The sequence below is a fragment of the Miscanthus floridulus genome, chromosome 7 (assembly GCF_019320115.1).
Source record: "Miscanthus floridulus cultivar M001 chromosome 7, ASM1932011v1, whole genome shotgun sequence".
NCBI lineage: Eukaryota > Viridiplantae > Streptophyta > Magnoliopsida > Poales > Poaceae > Miscanthus > Miscanthus floridulus.
The window spans coordinates 31,009,040-31,017,230 of NC_089586.1; the positions used below are offsets into that span (position 1 = coordinate 31,009,040).

General features: G+C 42.3%; 1 pseudogene; it reads right to left on the reverse strand.

The window, feature by feature from the left end:
* Positions 1 to 635: 635 nt before the first annotated feature.
* Positions 636 to 2,142, reverse strand: LOC136465302 (uncharacterized; annotated as a pseudogene).
* Between the last annotated feature and the right edge of the window lie 6,049 nt (positions 2,143 to 8,191).

Consider the following 8,191-nt stretch of genomic DNA (forward strand, 5'->3'; position numbering starts at 1 on the left):
ATGTTCCAAGGTGGCGGCGTCTTCGGAGAAGCCTGCTTCCAAGCTCGCCACGAAGCTCGCAGGTGTGCACGTTGCCGTCTTGTTCATGATGACTATGATCTCACTACTTGGATACTACATGGCATAGACAAATTTGATTGCGAGCTGTTCATCCCTGATGTGGACAAACTTGAGATGGATGGAGACACAATACTAGTACCTGAACACGTTGAACAGAAGGTGGACGAGATCTACAACATGAAGAAGTTCAAAGATGCAAAGATGAAGGAAGATGCAAACATGAAGAGTAAGGTACATGTCTTGCTTCGGCTTGCAAAATCTAATTTGCTACTACTACATTCTTGCTTCAGATTGAAAAAACTAATTTGGTACTACATTCTTCTAATTTGCTGCAGGAAGACTAGCAAGTGCTTCGGCTAGCAAGGAAGCTTCACAAGTTATTTGGAATGGGAGCCGATCTTCTCTCTCTAGTCTTTGTTTTTGAATGTGAGGAATTTTGAACTTGTTACATCCTTTTATCTTCATGGCTTCCTTCAAAACGGTTTGTAGTGTCACAAAGATCCTATTTGCTTTGTGTGGTGAGTACTCTACGAATGCCTACATGAAAAGTGAAAATGAATCAATGAGTACTCCATTTAGTTGTTAAAGAAGCAATGTAACAAGTGAAAAAGTGAACAATTTACCTGCTGCACGGCTGGAACAAGATCTTTAATTGTTTTTGCATCCTTCTTATATTGTATAGCTTGTATAGCACGAAAAAACCCCAAGTCTAGAATGTTGAAATCAGGAGAATTGGGTGGTTGACAAATAAGCCGAATATCAAACCCATCTTGCTTAGCAGCCTCACAAAAAACAGGATCATCCACTTTTAAATGAGAAGGTGCATTATCTTGTTGTATGAATATTGGCTTGTGCACATCTTCTCTTGGCCATTTGGCTCTAATGGCCGGCAACACTTGATTTAGCATGAAATCTCTAATGACATCCCTTGTGATTGAAGTTATTGGCTTGATAACTTGTTCACCACGAAGACGGTTATGACTTCCTCTAATAGCATTTTCATAAGTGACAAGTGGAAAGCAACCGATTTTCCCATAAAAAATGCACTCTCCATTTCTAAATCTTGGCCGAGCACAAACACATAAAAACATGATCCTAGGAATGTAATTCTTGTTCTTGCAAGTGCGATGTGGTTCATCTTCCTCGGGTAGCAAGTAGTATTTCTCGGATTTTTGAGAAAGGTAGAACCATTTCTCATCAATGAACACAAAGTCAAAAAAATCCTTAAACTTTGGATCACCAACCAAACCTTGCTCAATCATGTCAATGCACCACTTCAACCTAGTCTTTTTGTTAGCATCAGTGAGGTAAGGTTTGATGCTACTAGAGTGGCGCCTAAGCAAACCCTTTTTCAAATACCTTTGTATCCTAGATTTGGTAATACCAAGTCTACTAGACACATCTTCTATGGTCATTCTTTGCTTTAGAGGAATGTTGCGCAATTGTTCCAAATCAAGAGGGATTGCCTTACGGCCACATCTACCCTTCTTTTGACTAGCAACCACGACCGGAATGTTTTGAGCAAGTTAGGTTTTACCTCGCTTCCATAAGCGCTGAACCGATCGAATGTGTACACCAAACTGATCGGCAACAATGCTTGTATCTCTCTTGCCTAGTTTCCCATTTTTGCTTCTAGCCAACAATGCTTGGTACACTTGTTTTCTAACTTCTTCAGGCATGTCATGCTTTGGATGGTTTACTTGAACGGGAGCCTCAACATCTTGTTCTAGCAAAAGGAAAAAAACAAGCACATTCATAGTAATAATTAGCCACGGCATGTTCTAGCTATAGGAAAAAACAAACTCATTCATAAAACTTACCGGCAGGTTTTGTACATAATTGAAATCAACCGCACCAAACTCGTCTAGTGGCAAGTTCAAATCAAACCCTGTCAAAAAAAGAAGAAAGAAAATGAGAAACAAAACTACACGTTGTTGATTTAAATATCAAAAAAAGAACAAACAAACTGAGTACATTACCATATGTGGTGTGATCCTCCATTATTGGCTCATTGAGATCGAATGGAAGATTGTCGTCATCATCTTCTTCTAAACGAACGTTCAAATCGAATGGATTAGCCATTGCAGTACAGAGAAAAGAGAAGAAGTGGAGAAGGAAACAATGGAGCATGGCACAGATGGAAATAGAAGAGGTTGAGATGGATAGGATGTAGCACCGGTTAAATAGGAAGGGGTAGATGGACAGACGGCCAGAGAAAACGAGAGCACGCACGGTGCTATGCAACGAAAAAAAAGCGCCAAAGAACGAGCTGTATGGAAGGCTAAACGCGCGCGTCGCTAAACATTCGAAACCGCGCAAAAAACGAGAGCGCGCACGGGCCAAAACGCACGCACACACAAGAGATAAATATACGTGGGAGAGAGCCATCTCTTCATTAGTTCATATAGATGTACATGCAGTCCATTTATATAGATGTCTTCAGGGCATAGATTGTAACAGAACCGCCTAATTTATACAAGATCAAGTACGGCTGTCCCCGCTAACATGTTGACACACACATACTTTCACTCATATAAACCCGGTAGTCCGCCAAGTGTCCCGAAAGACCTCGGTAAATTAACATCACAACCAAGATCGCGTGATTAAGCAAATACACATCACATACACAGGGTTGCAGCGGAAATAATATTACAAATGGGTTCACAATTAAAAATACAAGTTTGGGTTTCAAAATCGATTAGTGAAAACAACATAGCTTTCAAAAGATTACATTAATATATGTTCCAAATATATTGCTAGCATAAGTGACATCATCCGACAAAAGCATATAGATGAGAAGTAACTATAGAATCACCGAGCCACCGGCGGTTAGCCACCATCTTCACAGGCCGAGAACTTCACCTGCAACATGGTGGGATAAACCCTGAGTACGAGAAGGTACTCAGCTAGACTTACCCGTCAAAACCAGAATAAAGGACACCAAGGGTCATGCAAGGCTTATGAGGTGGGCTAGCTTGACACCGTTTCATAAAAGAGCTTATGAATATAGTGACCAATATAAACTTAGCATCAAGTTATCATCATTTACCTGTTCACTAGATTAGCACCTGTACTAGAGCACTCACTTATTAGGAGCAATCAATATTAATCATAACAGGTATAATAAGGCTGTCATCATCATATCATCATTCTTGAACCATTATGTTATTTAGTGTATCTACTTTGGAGATAAGCCCATCAAGTTCTCACTAACCGGCGAGAGATGGCGACTCGAATCGAATTACAACTCAGCTGAGGGGGTATTTCTAACTCTCACCCTGGCATACTTTGCAAGGGTATCCGTGGGTCACCTTTGGTACAACTCAGGAACCAAATTCGCGGGTTCGATCAGCGCTAGCACTCTCAGGGATTACCCTTCTGCCAAGATGATCAGGACTTTTAAATCACCTGCCCTTGGACTCACGCCTACGGCTCCCTTCCGAGGCGTACTTTATACTTATCGACTCCCGGCCTGACATGAGCTACTCGGCTTCGTGGTCGGTCTCCAGACCCGGCCAACTAAGAGAGAGGCATGCGTTCAACATGAACAGGAAAGGCTCCAAGATTCAGTCCTTAAGCGACATAGATAGAGTCACTATAAACCGGCAAGCCTCCGCCCGGTCTTCAATTCAAATTAAGACAAGTTCTTTTCCACGATAGCAAATATAGCCAACCGTGCCATATGTATATCCCTATAGCTCGCAGGTGATAGGAAATCACCTGACTTCTACCACGTTTAAGCAGGGCTAAGCACTACACGAGCCTGAGCTACATAGGATTTAGGGTATCAATATCTGGACAAGGATTGGATAACCAATGCAGCAAGTGTTTGCATCCAACACCTAACTTAATGCAAGAATACATATGTAACAATAATACTTTAATTGCATTTCGGAAATTAGGAGGCTTAATATGCTCCGGGGCTTGCCTGGGATCCGACACAAGTCAGTTTAGTTCGCTTACACCGTCATGGTGATATCTCCGGTCCTAGCACTTGCTTAGTCCTTCCATCTTCGGGATATATCCACCAAACCAAATATTCGGGTTTGGCTCCAACATCGCATCCTTCACGTGGTGCATCTAGCGTACTTAGATGAGATGCAATATACAAGTGCATAAATATGAAGAATAGTACCATGAGACGCATCACAAAATAGCAAGCAAGACAAGCATAGTTTACACTAACACACTTAAGTACTTTGCGATGCTTAACTTAAACATCACACAATCTATTATGCTAAGATGGCAAAGAAGACGACAACACCAAGCATGACACAAGTTTCCCAAGATCTCAGGTGCTCTAACTCAGTTATCATTCAAGGCATAAGTCACACTTAACAATATACAAGCAAACACTATAATTGGAATCTGCCAATTTCTGGACATGCAAACAACAGCTACAAGATTTAGCTATAACTGGAGTTATACAAATCCAAATGACTTGCAAGAAGACATTTTGGAAAGCTTATGAAATTATATACATTTCATCTATAACCATCACAACATTATTCCCAAGTTAAGTAGGTCAAAATTATACCTTTACAAAAACTGGTTCATACAAAACAGAGAGCAACAAATCCTATATTCTAACTTTAAACAGTTGTAACTCAAACACTACTCAGCCAAATGATACCAAATTTTAACAACAGCTAGATACATAAATTATCTACAACTTTTGTATAAATAAGTTTCACAACAAAGCACCTTATCATGAAGAACTTTGCTAAGTTCCCGTATGTGTCCATAGACCACGTCGGCAAGAAAATAATTATTAACTTATGTTGCAAATTCATAATTGGGCAAAACTAACTTTACCAACATTTCACACATGACTAAAGAACACCAGAAAACCTAGTGTCCATGACCAAATAAAATCTTTTAATGTATTTCTTAATTTTTTTAGATAACAAGGTGACTTAATGAACATATACCAAAAGTATACAATAAATTCTACAAAAATTACAGTGGCTCACATATCCTCTCAATAGTCTACTGTACAAATTTCACTCCATTTGAATATGTATAGCAACCTCTATGAAAAAGACAAGTTGCTAAAGCAAGAAATCATGTGAGAGCGAGATAAACCAATAACTCACTCATACTTCATCCAATACTTATGAAATTTTTACCACACATCAAATATCACATGAGTAGCATGCCACAAAATTTTCACTTCATTTGGAGCCCTAGATCTGCAGTTATGGAAAATAACAAATTCAACTAGCATTACAACCTTACTGCACAAATCTATTTTTACCGCAAAATATTGAAACTAAAATATGCCATATTATAGATCTAATGCAAAGATAATTTCACAAGGATTCCAAAAAGTCCTCATTTGCTATTTTACGAATTCCCTATGAATTACTATGAATTTTCCAAACTTCAGCAAATTTCCTACAAAAAGGTCCTCAATGGCACTATTCATATGAGTCAGTGGTTATGCATTTAGGCCCTCCCCTTTACTCGAATTTGAGCCCGAGATCCTCCACGCGAGGTTGAAACAGAGGACGTCGGGGAATTGGCCGGTGGCGGCCGGAGAAGGGCCAGCGGTGGCGGGGGAATGGTGGGGAAGCACCAGGAGATTGGTGCGCACTTGTAGGTGGCCGCAGCTTGCTCCGCGGAGGCCCGACGTGGCCTAGCCACGTGAGCCAGCGACGGCCGCGGCAGCCTCTCCGGCGGCAGCGGCTGCGGGGTTGGCCGGCTTGGCCAACAGGATCCAGAAGCGGCGGTGAGCACCTAGGGGCCTGTGCACACACGTGGGGCCACTCAATTCGGCTGGAGGCAGGCTGGTTAAGCCCGGCCGCGCGCATAGGCATCCACGGCAGCCGCGACACTAGTGGTCGTGCGCTACGGCGGCGAAGGAAGGCCGAGGAGGGGCATGTGAGGACTAGGAGAGGACGGCGGAGCCGGTGACGGTGGATGCAGGGCTGCCAGGCACTCAGAGGTGGAAGAACGACGGTGGCCAACCTTGAGCTCACGGCGGCATCTATGGCGGCCGCAAGGGGGCACACAGAGAGATGCAAGAAGAAGAGCTGGGAGTAGGGAGGCGAGTCATCCTGGTGCTCCACTATTTAGAGTGTGGCGTAGGGCACGCGGCAACGGCGGAGGCGCGCGGCGTCCATGCGCGGCGACCACGTCGGCAAGCGGTCGAACAGGTGGCGGGCACCGGTGTGGACATGGTGGAGCGCAGGTTTGGGCTAGTTACGGGCCAATTTGGTCCATGGGCCCAAAATGAAGCTTTTTGTACTCGGCCCGCTCTACATTTTTCATTAAGAGACCAAGGTCATTTGAGGAATGGATTAGCAGTTAATTAGGCTCCAAAGTGATAGTGTTAGTGTTTTGATAATAGTCACGGGAGCTCGCCTTCGGAGGTCAAAACTCGGTCAAACTCAATGCAACTTTTTGTATGCTCTTCTCCATAATATAACCTTCAACTTTTGTTTTTGGACCAACTCAAGCTGCTTAGCAAAATTTGGAGAATGCGGGATGTCGATGTCGTTGTTTAGCGAAATTCCAGACTTAGAATAATGCTAAGTGCTGAAGACTGCAGCAGAATCAATCGTGTGACCTTTGTTTGTCAAGCTTAGAGATAGATTTAGACTTGGATCCTTAAATAAAGTTTGTAGCACACAAACTATACTGCAACTTCTATTTAAGGTCAAACCTTGTATCTTGAATATAAACCATTCTTTTTCTTTGGTCAAAGCAGCATCTCGTTAACCCTAGAATTAGAGTTTTTGACCAATTGAGGCCTTTTCTTGACATGTGCTCAACACAAACCCTTCATGACTTTTGTTGTAGAGTTCAATTAGAGTCATTTAGGTAAGGTAGCAAGGTTTGGTTGATGGCCTATAATTCCCTTCACTTACTAGCGCAATTCAAGCAAGAATGTAACTCATCATTTCATGCGACTTCTTGATTCCGAACTTCATGAAACTTTTCCACGGGTCTAGATGGATGCATGTGGATGTAATGTACATGGAATAAGCATGTTTAACATTACTCTTGCATAATCTTAACAAGGGTCCATATGTAAGCAAATGTGCGTGGCCCAAGTTTAAGTTGGAGCTCCATCATGTAGATTTGATCTTGACACCTTCATTACCACTCGACATGTCATGTTTGAGCTCAAACCCATTGCTTAACTGGTGACAAACACCTGGGGTGTTACAGCCCTCCCCCCTTAAAGGAATCGCATCCCGAGATTCGGTGCGAAAGACTTTTAAGGGAAAAGAAACATGTCATCCAGTTTCCAGCATCAGTGATAGCATTAGGCCACTTAACTTTGGAGTATTAGAGAGGCTAATTTGGTCACGACACTTTCTGATACTTGCTCTTCGTCGTAAGTTGTTGTCTGAAGAATTTCTTTCATTGGCATCCATAAAGCATTGTTACATTGGAAGGAATCCAAGATAGCACTGTCCTAAGTACTTCGTCCTCGATGTACGAAGAGTGATACAAGCATAGACTAAATACTTGTAACATCTACTTCCCTAGTGGATATAGCACAGAACTTATGGACTTTGCACTAGATCGCAGTCGGTTGACGGATATTCCTTGCAACGGTGCTATATTTGTTCCCAAGGGTTGAAAAGCAGTTCTCTACTAAAGTGGCTTGAGCACAACTTCTCATAAAGGATGTGATCATAGACGGGGTAAACATCCTTTGAGGGCATGAGAAGCTAGTTACCCAATATCCAAACTGGTTGTAGCGGTGCACTCACTCATATGTCAACTGATGGAAAGCTACATAATGTTCCATGTGTGCAATGCTCTTTCTCTGATAACAATACTGTATTACCTGAGTCAGTTGAGTGAGCGGTGAATGTGATAGCTAACTCTATTGACTCAACGTTTTCGACGACCATTATTTAAGGGAATTCTCATATCCAAACGACAACAGTTATCTGAGTTGTATCTGAGGCAACCCCTTGGGTAAAACACATGGAAGACACCTTAGGCATGTCAACATTGGAGAACCATTGATGCAGAAGGATGTTAGTGAGGCTTGGAGGGCAACACAAGTTGCAAGTAATCACAAAACTAGGGACTAGTTCACTACCAAGCAGGTTAAGTACAATTTGCCTTTGTGGTGCAGTTGCACAGCAAGTTGGGTTTACTTGCATCG